General features: G+C 43.1%; 1 long non-coding RNA gene across 2 annotated transcripts in view; it reads right to left on the reverse strand.

The window, feature by feature from the left end:
* Nucleotides 1-212: 212 nt before the first annotated feature.
* The window catches only part of LOC102379636, a 20,718-nt gene continuing 10,404 nt past the window's right edge, over nt 213-10,526 (reverse strand). For both annotated transcript variants that reach the window (XR_322839.1, XR_322838.1), the window contains one exon: nt 213-1,024. This is a non-coding gene — a long non-coding RNA (uncharacterized LOC102379636). The remainder of the gene's footprint in view (nt 1,025-10,526) is intronic.

Consider the following 10,526-nt stretch of genomic DNA (forward strand, 5'->3'; position numbering starts at 1 on the left):
AAATAAAACATGTTTGAATTTCCTAAATGAAACATTTCCCCTAGTTTTGGGCCAAAACTATTCTCTCAATTCAATCCCAATTTTTGAATAGCTTTAGTACCTTCCCAAGTTAACATTACTGTCCATTGAAAAAAATACCTAATTCTATTTTCAATACATCTAAGACAACAAAACAACTTCACACAGTCAGAAAAGCTTCTGATTTAGCTTCTCACATTGTAGGTTTTTTTTTCTCTTTTCCTTCTGTTAGATTGTTCTTCTTCATCTCTTCACTGGTACCTATTTGCCATGATATTTGGCATTTTCCTCCTATCTTTCCTAATAAGAACAGCAGAGGCATAACAGAGCAGCTGGGTGGCTGGGGCAGTGGTGATGCATGATGCATTTTCTGGCTGCTGGTGCTGCCTGTGCAGATGTGCAGCTTTAGTGGCAGTTGTTATTTTTCTATGTCAGCATCTGGGGCTGCTGCTCCAGTCATCCTGCCTTAGTTACACTACTGAAGATCATGGATCTTGGAAGTTCAAGATAAGGATCATGCTTGCATGGAAGTCACTGGCACTTGATCACAAACGTTATGTTTTGCAGTAATTGTTCTTACACAAATCCTTTTCCAAAGGGAAAGAAAGTTTTTGGGCAGTGAAAGTTTGTTACATTTCAAACATGCAGCATGGTTTCAGCAAAGCAAACAGAGCTGTTCTGCAAATAGGAAAGTCACAGCTGTTTTTTGGACTCCCTGAAATTGAGGGACCTTGTGTAGTTCAGAGAGCAACAGACTGTAGCAGATTGGCCCAACTTGTCTTGAGCTGGCATGGCTGAGGAGGAACAGAGAACAGGAATCCATTTATGGGATTTGAGGACATGGTTGGATATGTCTGAATCTTAGCAGCCTCTTGGGTTCCACTTTATTGCTAGTTGTTCATACTCCCTGGCTCCTGCTTGGACTGCACAGACGCAATGGAACACACAGACCCATACGTTCAGACTTGCATTGTGGGAGATTCAATCTGGCCAGTGTGCTCAGCTCCTGAGGAAAAATGGAGTGAAAAAGGGTAAAGGTATTTAAACTGTAACTTCCCCAAGGCATAGCAATTGTAGGAAGATGCAGTTTGATGTGAGGTTGACCTGAAACATAATGTTCTGGTTTGTATCAAATGGCCAAAATAAAATATTTCATTTTTGGGAATGCCAAAAACCTCTTCCTTTTGATCAGTAAGGGGGAAACAAATGTTTTTGACATTTCTGAATCAACATTTTGACTTGTCCAGGTTTAGAATGAAACTAAATTTGAAAGGCAGGAATATCAGATAGAATTTCCACAATATCTCACACTGATGGGATTTTTTTTTGTTCAACTGTATGGTCCCTGCTATTATAAAGAATAATTTGGTCATCGGCTAATTAGCTCATAAGCTCTTCAGGAGAGGGACTTTATCAGCTTTCTGTGACACGATAGGGACTGGATCATGTCTGGGGCCTTTTGTGTCACTTATGTAGGATAAATAATATGGGTTGTTGTTGCAGGGCACTAAGGTGCCTGCTTCTCTAAGAGCAGAAACTGCCTGAGGAGAGAGCCAAAAGAGCCAGACAGAAGCCCACAGGTCCAGGTTGCCATGGCAACAGGCTAAGGAGCAAATTAGCCTGCACCTGCACCTGGCCAGCTGACCGGAAGAGGCAGGGCCCTGGGCCCATACAAACCCCAGGGCTGGGACTAGAGAGGTAGTTCTCTGTCAGCTGCTAAAGGGGAAGGAGCCTCCAAGGAGATGCTGCAGCTGCCCGATATACTGCACTTGGGGCTAATGGGGCTCCAGGAGCTCACCAGGTACCCTTGCCTACAAGGCACTTAGTGCCAGGGTAGAAGTTGACTCTTTTAAAGGGGCAAAGTACACCCACATTTTTTTGTGTTATGTTCTAGCCCAGGGGCTTATATTTTGGTTGCTGTTTTATAACACTGGAGGATCGGGCTGAGTACTGTAAGGTCAAGTTGGCATAGGTCACCATATTTACTGTGCAGTACGGGCATGCATATGTAGATGTGTGCCATTACTGTGCAGTAAGTTCGGTTACTGCACAGTAAATACACACATGTAGATGTGCCCACAGAGGCATAGCCATCCCAAAGGGATGCAGGACAGACATGGCTATGATGATCCTATCAAGCCCTCTCCTTTCCTAGTTGTAAGAGATCTGAGGAGTCTTCTATTCCATTCTAAAAGATGGGGCTGTCGTCTTGGCTGCTCTGAGGGACCTCTCTCTCAACTTGACTGGCTGTTCATTATATCATGTCTCCAATTCTAAGTTTTTTACATTCTACACACAGTATTTCAATATCAAAATATTTCTGTACACTGTAGAGGAGTACTTGGAGAGCCTCCAACCTTGCATTTTAGCCTCATGCCCTAAAAGCAACAGTACAAGTCGTTTGTGCTTAGAGGATAAATAAAGAATTGTGTAGTATTTATCACTGTCAGCCTGATTCCTGGAGGCTGGTAATTCACACTGTCACATCAGGCAGGTAAAATAAGTGGAGCTCCTGTTTGTCATTATGTAGCAAATGCCTGTCTGAGTTCAGTCCTCATTTCTTCCACAGAATTTGAATTGGGCTGGTTCCCAGTCACTTGATTCTTTCCCCTTGTGAAGGATTGTTGGGCTTCAGAACTTACATTTTTACCTTAAGCAAAATTTAAATCTTTTGATCTAATGATTCCTAACAGAACCTATGAAAGGTGACCAGAATGTAATCCAGCATGGTTCTCACACCACACTTTCTCCAACCCTTCCTTAGAATCCAAGAGGAAATCCTTTAACAGCAGATATCCTGGAGGCTGGCCAGAAGCCTTAACCATGATTTGGTAGCTTCTCAGCAGATCTGAGAGTTAAAAATGATACAGAAAGGGCACTGAGCTCCACTTGACTCTACCGGTCTGTGTTTGAGTACTGTATACCGTTTTGTAAGAGAACATCCATACAGCTACCAAATTGATTGAATGACCCCTTGTAATTACAGGTGAATCAAAGGGGAAGTTATTGCACAAAACAAGACTTGACCTTGGAACTGCTTTTATTAGATCATATCTCAAGAGAAACTTGCAATGGAGTTAATATCCTTTCTCCTGAACCTGTGGTAACAGGTTCCTTTTTTTTTTTTTTTTTTTTTTTAAAGCGCCCTGTCCTCACTTAACCGTGGCAGAGGCAGGACCAATCTCTTTGTGAAGCTCCTTCCAACAGCTTCCTGACCTGCTATGTTTGATGTATTACCTTTCTTTGGCTGTTTTATGTGCTTTGCTGTTCATCTGAGTCGTCTTGCCTAGCTTGGCTCGCCAGACTTGCTTCTATCAAGGCTGTGGTGGAAGCACATCTTCTAGCTGGATTGGAGCTGCACTGGGGCTGGCTGGGTAGGGGAAGCAGCTTCCAGCTGTTTGCCCTTGGTGTAGCTCTCTTCTGGGTGGAACGCATGCTCACACTGCAGCTAGGGAGCCACTGGCTGGGAGAAGGAGCCATGGCATTGGGTGCAGCTTCCAGCTATACCTTCCAGCTGGGAGCATGGGGAAAGCGCCCCCTCCCACTGCTGATCTGCCATGGAAGCTGCCTGGCTTGTTCTGGACTAGAACCAGGTTCTTCTGGCCTGTGGCTTGAAAAAGGGTGCCAGCCCTTGACTTAGGTGCTTAAGGGAAGTAAGAGGGAACAGGGGAAACCTGCCTTCTCATCCCTGTTGGTTTATTATTTTATTAGACAATTAATAACCACAGGCCCAGGGACTGGAACAGGGCTAGCCCATCCACACCTGCAAAACCTGTGGCCACAGGGGGCCCCACAGCCAAGGGGCCCCATGTGGCCGGCATCTTCCCCAGCAGGGAAGTGAAAGTCACAGTTTTAAACTTGGTGCCCATTTTTGGGGCCAAGTTTAAAACTGCAGCTTTCACATTTGCTTCCCTGGCAGCTGGAAGCAGGACCCTTCCTCTACCAACACCAGGCCCAGCCTAGCCCTCTGCATCTACAGAGTTGCTTGGGATGGCTGGGCAGCAGCTCCCTGCATGTGAGTGTAATGGGGGGTTGGGGGGAGTGAGACTGAGCCGCAGGGGGGAGGGCGGAGGGCTGTCTGTGTGTGTGATATCTTTTATTAGACCAACTAAATAGAAACATTTTTTTCTTAACAAGCTTTTAGGCTTAAAAGTCCTTGGTCAGGCTGGGGAAGCATCTGCATGTGGTGTGTATTCTTCCTGGATGGAATGAATGGTAAAGAGGCCAGAGGCTGGGCTGTAGCAAGAAGGGCAGTCAGTGGAGGTGTAAATTGAGGAGTCAGTGGGTGAGGGACAGGCTGGGGGTAGGGGGGATGAATGTAGCAAGGAAAAGTGGAGGTACCTGGGGAGTTAGATGACAGGCAGCATATAGTGTGTTATAAATCCAATGTCTATGTTTAGTCCAGGGATGTACTTAGTAGCTGTGTCTTTGAGAATTGTCCTGAGTTGCTCTTTGGTATGTAGATTAGGTAAAATTCCTCCCCTGGAGGTGTCAGTTGGCAGATGGAGAGGTAAAAAAAATCTTTCTTGTTGTTCTGAAATGAAGTTTAAAATCCAAAATCAGCTAAAATTTGGCATCTTCTATGTTTCAGGGATGTACTTGGTAGCCATGTTGGTCTGAGACGAGAAGAAATACAAAAATGTAGAAGTCTTGGTTCCAAAATGATACCTTTTATTAGACCAACTGGGAAATCACAAGAAAAAGCAGGACCCAGAGGGACAGCTTTCCATCTTCAGCTCCCTCTGTGCAAAAATGAAGTTTATTTCCTACCTATGGGGACTTTTTACCATCTATACTTTTCTCAGAGCCTAATGAAGGGCCTTTGAGGCTGAAAGCTCACAGAAAAGAAGTTTTCTTGTGATTTCCCAGTTGGTCTAATAAAAGATATCATTTTAGAACCAAGAGTTCTATAGTTTTGTATTTCTTTTATGCTTAGTCCATGATTTTTTGTATCCAGGAAGTCGATAGGCCCATCTCTGAAAAGTGTTTTGTGAATTCCCTTTTGAGGATTAGAACTGAGAGATTGGAGGGAGAGTGGTTTTCTTGTGATAAATGTGCCCCCACAGGTAATTGGGTATTCTTGTCTTTGATAGATTTCTGGTGTGTGTTCATTGTGGTGAGCAGTTGTTGTTTGGTCTCATATGTATTTTCCATCAGGCCATTTGGTGAATTGGATGAGATATATAACGTTTCTGGAGGTACAGGTGTAAGATTCAGGAATGGTGATGGTTCTGTTGTGGGGTGTAGTAATTGTGGGGGTGGTGGAGATGTGTTGGCAGGTTTTGCATTTCTTTCTATGGCATGGCCTGCATCCATTCGGTGTGTTTTGGGCCATAGGGAGTTTGCTTCTGGTGATGAGGTTAGCGAGGTTCAGTGCTTGTTTGAAGGCTAGGATGGGTGGATCTGGGGAGATCTGATTAAGAATTGTGTCTCCTTCTAGTATGAGTTGCAATTGTTTGAGGATTTTCCATGTATGTTCAAGGGAGGGGTGATATGTCATTCATGTGCGATTCGTGGGGGTTTTCCTTCTGCACTGCAGCAGTTCTTCACTTGGTATCCAGGTGGCTCTTTCAAATGTACATCTTTATCTCTGGAGGAGTATCCTTGTTGTGTGAAAGCCTTTTTAAGATTTGTGAGGTAGCAATTCTGGGTGTCCTCAGTGAAAATTCGGTGGGATCTGAGGGCTTGACTGTATAGCACAGGTTTCTTTGTGTGTTTAGGGTGATTGCTGGTTTTGTGCAGATATGTATGTTGGTCTGCAGGCTTCTTGTATAACATGGTTTGTTTTTTACCATTCTGGATGCTGATCATTGTGTCTAAAAAGGAGATGTTGGTGCTGGAGTACTCAAGAGATAGTCGGATGGAGGGGTGATGATTGCTGAATTTCTGATGGAACTCAATTGGAGATTGCAGGTTTTCAGTCCTAATGGTGAATGTCATCGATATATCTTAAGTATAGCAAGGGTTTGATGGTGCAGTCTTTGAGGAATTTTTTTTCTAGGTGGCTCATAAAAAGGTTGGCATACTGTGGAGCTATTTTGGTGCCCATAGCTGTGCCCATGGTCTAGAGTAAGTGTCAGTTATTAAAAGTGAAATTGTTGTGTATGAGGATGAAGCATATAATTTCAGTAATATCTTTGGGTCTGTACTCAGAGTTGTCATCTTGCTCTTGTAGATATGTAAGGCAGGCTCGGATGCTATCCTGGTGTGGGATATTGGTATATAAGCTGGTAACATCCGTGGTGGCAAGCAGGGTGGTGCTGGGAAGGTGGTCTATGTTTTTAAGTTTTCATAGAAAGTCTGTAGTGTCTTTGAAAAAACTCACTCTTTTGGTAACAAGCGGTTTAAGGATTGATGCCACGAAACCCACTGACTCCTCAACTTACATTTTCACTGACTGGCTTGCATGCAGACCAGCCTCTGGCTTCTTTACTATTTGTTCCATCCAGGAAGAGCACACAGCAACTGCAGATGCTTCCTCAGCCTGACCAAGGGTTTTTAAACCTGAAAGCTTACTAGAAAAATGTTTCCAGCTACTTAGTTGGTCTAATAAAAGATATCAGGTTTACCCAAAGAACTTTGACTGCCATATGTACATTTGGCTGTGGCGGGTATGTGCCCCCCAACCCGGCAGGGTCCACCCAGCCTCACCTACCAGCACTAGGAGGGGAAGGAGCCCCTCCCCACCAAAGCCCAGCTTCCATGGGGGGAGGGGGCCTCCAATTTTGTGCTTGCCTGCACCTCAATCCGCCTCTGTGCTCACTACCCCCCCCTGCCAATGCCTTTGTTGTGTCAGGGGGCCCCAAAGCTATGCCTTGCAGGGGGTCCCAAAAATTGTGGGTGGCCCTGGACTCGAACCTAGTCACCCCCTCTTTCTTCCACCACCCAGGAAATACCTGCACCTAACTGGTGACTGTTTTTAGGCAACTAAGTCTGGGAGAGAGGAGTTTTCAAACATACACACTACTTCTGTAGTATTGGCTGGTTTAGGTTTACCCCTGCTCTGTGCACCAAGTATTGGGTTTGAATCCCAGTCTTAGGAAGCTACAGCTCTCTGTTTTAAAGTATGAAGTTTGGTGTCTGACTTGGCTTTGTGGATTTACTCCCAGAGCTAGGCACCTAACCTTTAGGTCCCAAGGTTCAGTGTCAGCGAGCTTAAAATGACAATCTGAACCAATATTTCAGATTTTCTTTCCTATCACTGATCAGTGATATAAAAATATGGTTTGAAAAGCATTATGAATACTGGGGATCTGGAAGGGAATGAGGGAGGCATCACTGCTCCATTTACATTCTGGTCACTTTCTGGAACTTTTCTCAGGAACCACAAGAGTGAAAGACTTAAATTTCAATTTATAGAAGAACTAGATTAGAATGAAAACAAGCTTCAAATACTGGTGTCTGGATCAGAACATCTGAGTTTTGTCCAGCTTTAGTTTTGGGCCCTCTTTCAGGAAATCAATCCTATTCAGGTTAAACATATGCTAAATTCATCCACTGAGTGTTGAACTTTCTTAGGAGCAAAAGTACTATTGGCAACTAATGGAATGTATATGCTTAAATCCTATTAATTGGGATTTTTAGGAAAGTCTAAGCACATGTTTAGCCAGGCACATATGTTCTCCAAAGTAGTGGTGGATTTAGGTCTATGTTTCTGTACTCTCCCAAATTGTGATAATCAAGGTTTTGCAGTTAAAGCTGTAGAACAGCACTTTGTTTTATTCCAGTTGTACCATATTTTTTGTGTGATCTTGGGTAAATATTTCACTTAGTCTTTTTCTCAGTTGCCTATCTGTAAAAGGCTGATAACAGTACATTATCCTATATTCTAAATGGTCAAGACCAGGGGCCAGCAACCTTTTTTAAGTTGCAGGCTAGAACAACCCAATGACAAGGCCAGGTGGTTTCACTAGTGCATCCACAATGGGGGAGAGCTTTCCCTGTTCCTCTGCCTGAGCCACACAACTAGGAGTTGTACCTATGCTGATGCTGCTTCATTCAGCCCTCCTGCTCCCTGGCTGTGGTGCGAGTATAGCTTTCAGCTGGAGGGGAGCTATGCTAGGGCCAGGCTGGGAAGTTGAAGGAGATGGGGGTGGGAAGGAATGAAGCGGCTTCCAGCTTTATGGCTCTGGTGCAACAATTGTCCAGCTGAGACCTGTGCCTGCAGCACTGCTGCTTCACTCAGTCCCCCCAACTCCCTAGTTGTTGGAAGCTGTGCCAGAGCCAGGCAACTGGAAGCTGCTTCCACACTCCTCCAGCTTCTCCTTGATTCCACCCTTACACAGCCCAGCCCCAGTGCAACTCCATACCAGCTGGAAGCTGTTCCCGTGTTGCAACCTTGGGGTACGTGGGGGTGGAGACAGAGAGAAGAGCACAGCTTCCAGCTCCCTGGCATGGGTGTAGGTATGGGCACAGGCAAAGACCTGTGGCTCTGCAGGCCAGATCTGATGGCTCCATGGGCTGGGTGTGGCTTTTGGGCCAGATGTTGTCAACCCCTGGTCACGAGAGCAAGAGGATAAAAATTCTGTGGAGCAGGGATTGTGTCATGGCATATGGGCATTATTCTAGTGCCTGGAATAATGCAGCTCTGATCTTGCTCAGGGCTTCCATACAACTGTAAAATAAAATGCGTTTCTTATTAAGTAGACCTCTGATGTGCTATGAAATATTCGCTGTCAAATGCAGAATTATTTTTTTCATTATAAAGTACATTAGTTGCTTGCACACTAAGAATAAATATTACAAATGTGCCCAAATGGCAAACTTTAAATCCTGATCTATATTTTTCCTCAGTAAGTTGTAGGAATTTGGGATGAACTCTGGTTGCTACTTTGAGTATTTGCATATAGAAAATTATGATGTGCTTCGTGAATCAAGGCCAGCACTGAAACTGAAGCTGAAATTCTACTCAAATTGTTTTGACAAAAAATCTCTTTGGAACTTTGACTCAGTGCTCTTCTATAACAATAAAATATTTAGTTTATTAATTATCCTTGTTAACTTTGAATTTGGTTTCAATAATTGTAATAACCTTTCTTTTAACTTGCATCCTATGATCACATATCCTGCTCCTCAGGGTGCCAAATGCAGTACAATGCCAGGAGAGTTGATATGTTACTCAACAGCCTTTTAAAGAAAGTAAATGCACCAGAACCTTCAATTTTAAATTGGTCATTTAAGGCCATATCACTCTTCTGAGATCAATATTTTCTCTTAAGTAGTTTTTGTGATTCACATTGCTCATCATCATGTATTTCTTTGTAGATAACTGGAGCCTATATACTATACGTGAAAGCAAATATTAACATTGGTGTGGTGGTTTTTTGTTAATATGGCAAACAAAGACTGGTTCAAGCTCCTGTTTGTCTATGACCTTTTCCACATCCTTAAATAGAAAACAGTTCCTTTCACTGAGTAATCGGCATGAAGAAATAACAAGGCAAACATGAAAAAAGGTTAATATAATTGAAAGGTAAAAAAGGCTTTATTATGGCAACTGGCATACTGATATCATATCATGAGACAGAAGTCTTACAGATATGCATTTGTTTAAACTGATTTATTGGTGTGTGCTTTCATATTATCTGTAGATGAAATAGATCACTCTAATCAGCTCTATTCAGTAAGTCTCTTGGGAGAAACTTATTTTGCTTGATAGATTATATCAGCCACCATTTTCTATGATGTTCTTAAAAGACCAGATACTCACTGAGAAGTTAAGTGAATACAGTAAAGTGCATGGTTTCAGGACTGAAAGAGGGCTATGTGCTTATTTGAAGTATGAACTTATCCAAACTTAGTTGCATTTTTCATGGGAAAAACTGTTTCATCCTGTTCAGACATCCATGTCCATTGTTCCAGTCTCCTAAAAAGTTTAATGGAATAAGAAGTGCTAGCAGTGTGTCTCAGGATATCATGAAGTGCATCTGAATGGTTGCCCTGGAGCTGCATCATTGAATCAGTGGCAGAAAAGCAGTAGTGCATACAGGGAGTCATTAACTCCTGATTGAAAGGGTGATGCATATAAGCACGAATCCTGGGACATTTCTGTTCTGGGACAAACACGGGTGCAACTTTTTCTGGAATAAATGCAATGTCTGTTCCTAGCCTAGGTGCAAGTCGTTTATACATTTAACTGATATGCAGGTAATTAGATTTTTACAATGTAAGCAACAGGCAACAAATAGACTGGCATTATGTTTTGCAGTTATGCAAATTGTGCATTTATCTGGTATTCCATGCAAGTGGAGTACAGAGTTTTTGATCCCACATGGTCTTGCTTTCTTTATTGGGACTACTTACATAACAAGGTAGGGCTCAGGTTGAGCAGAGGTGGTAGTATCTGGCCGTGTAGGGTACAACATTCATGAAAAAGTACTTGCTTAGGATGAAACGAGCTGTGCTGAAAGTTCCTTTGCTGTTTTTGGAAAGAATTATGATGATTTTTTACATAGAGTTGCAAAATTTGGAAGAACTGAATCCTGTTTGGACAGGATTAAATTAAGCCC

Source organism: Alligator sinensis, unplaced genomic scaffold (assembly GCF_000455745.1).
Source record: "Alligator sinensis unplaced genomic scaffold, ASM45574v1 scaffold280_1, whole genome shotgun sequence".
NCBI lineage: Eukaryota > Metazoa > Chordata > Crocodylia > Alligatoridae > Alligator > Alligator sinensis.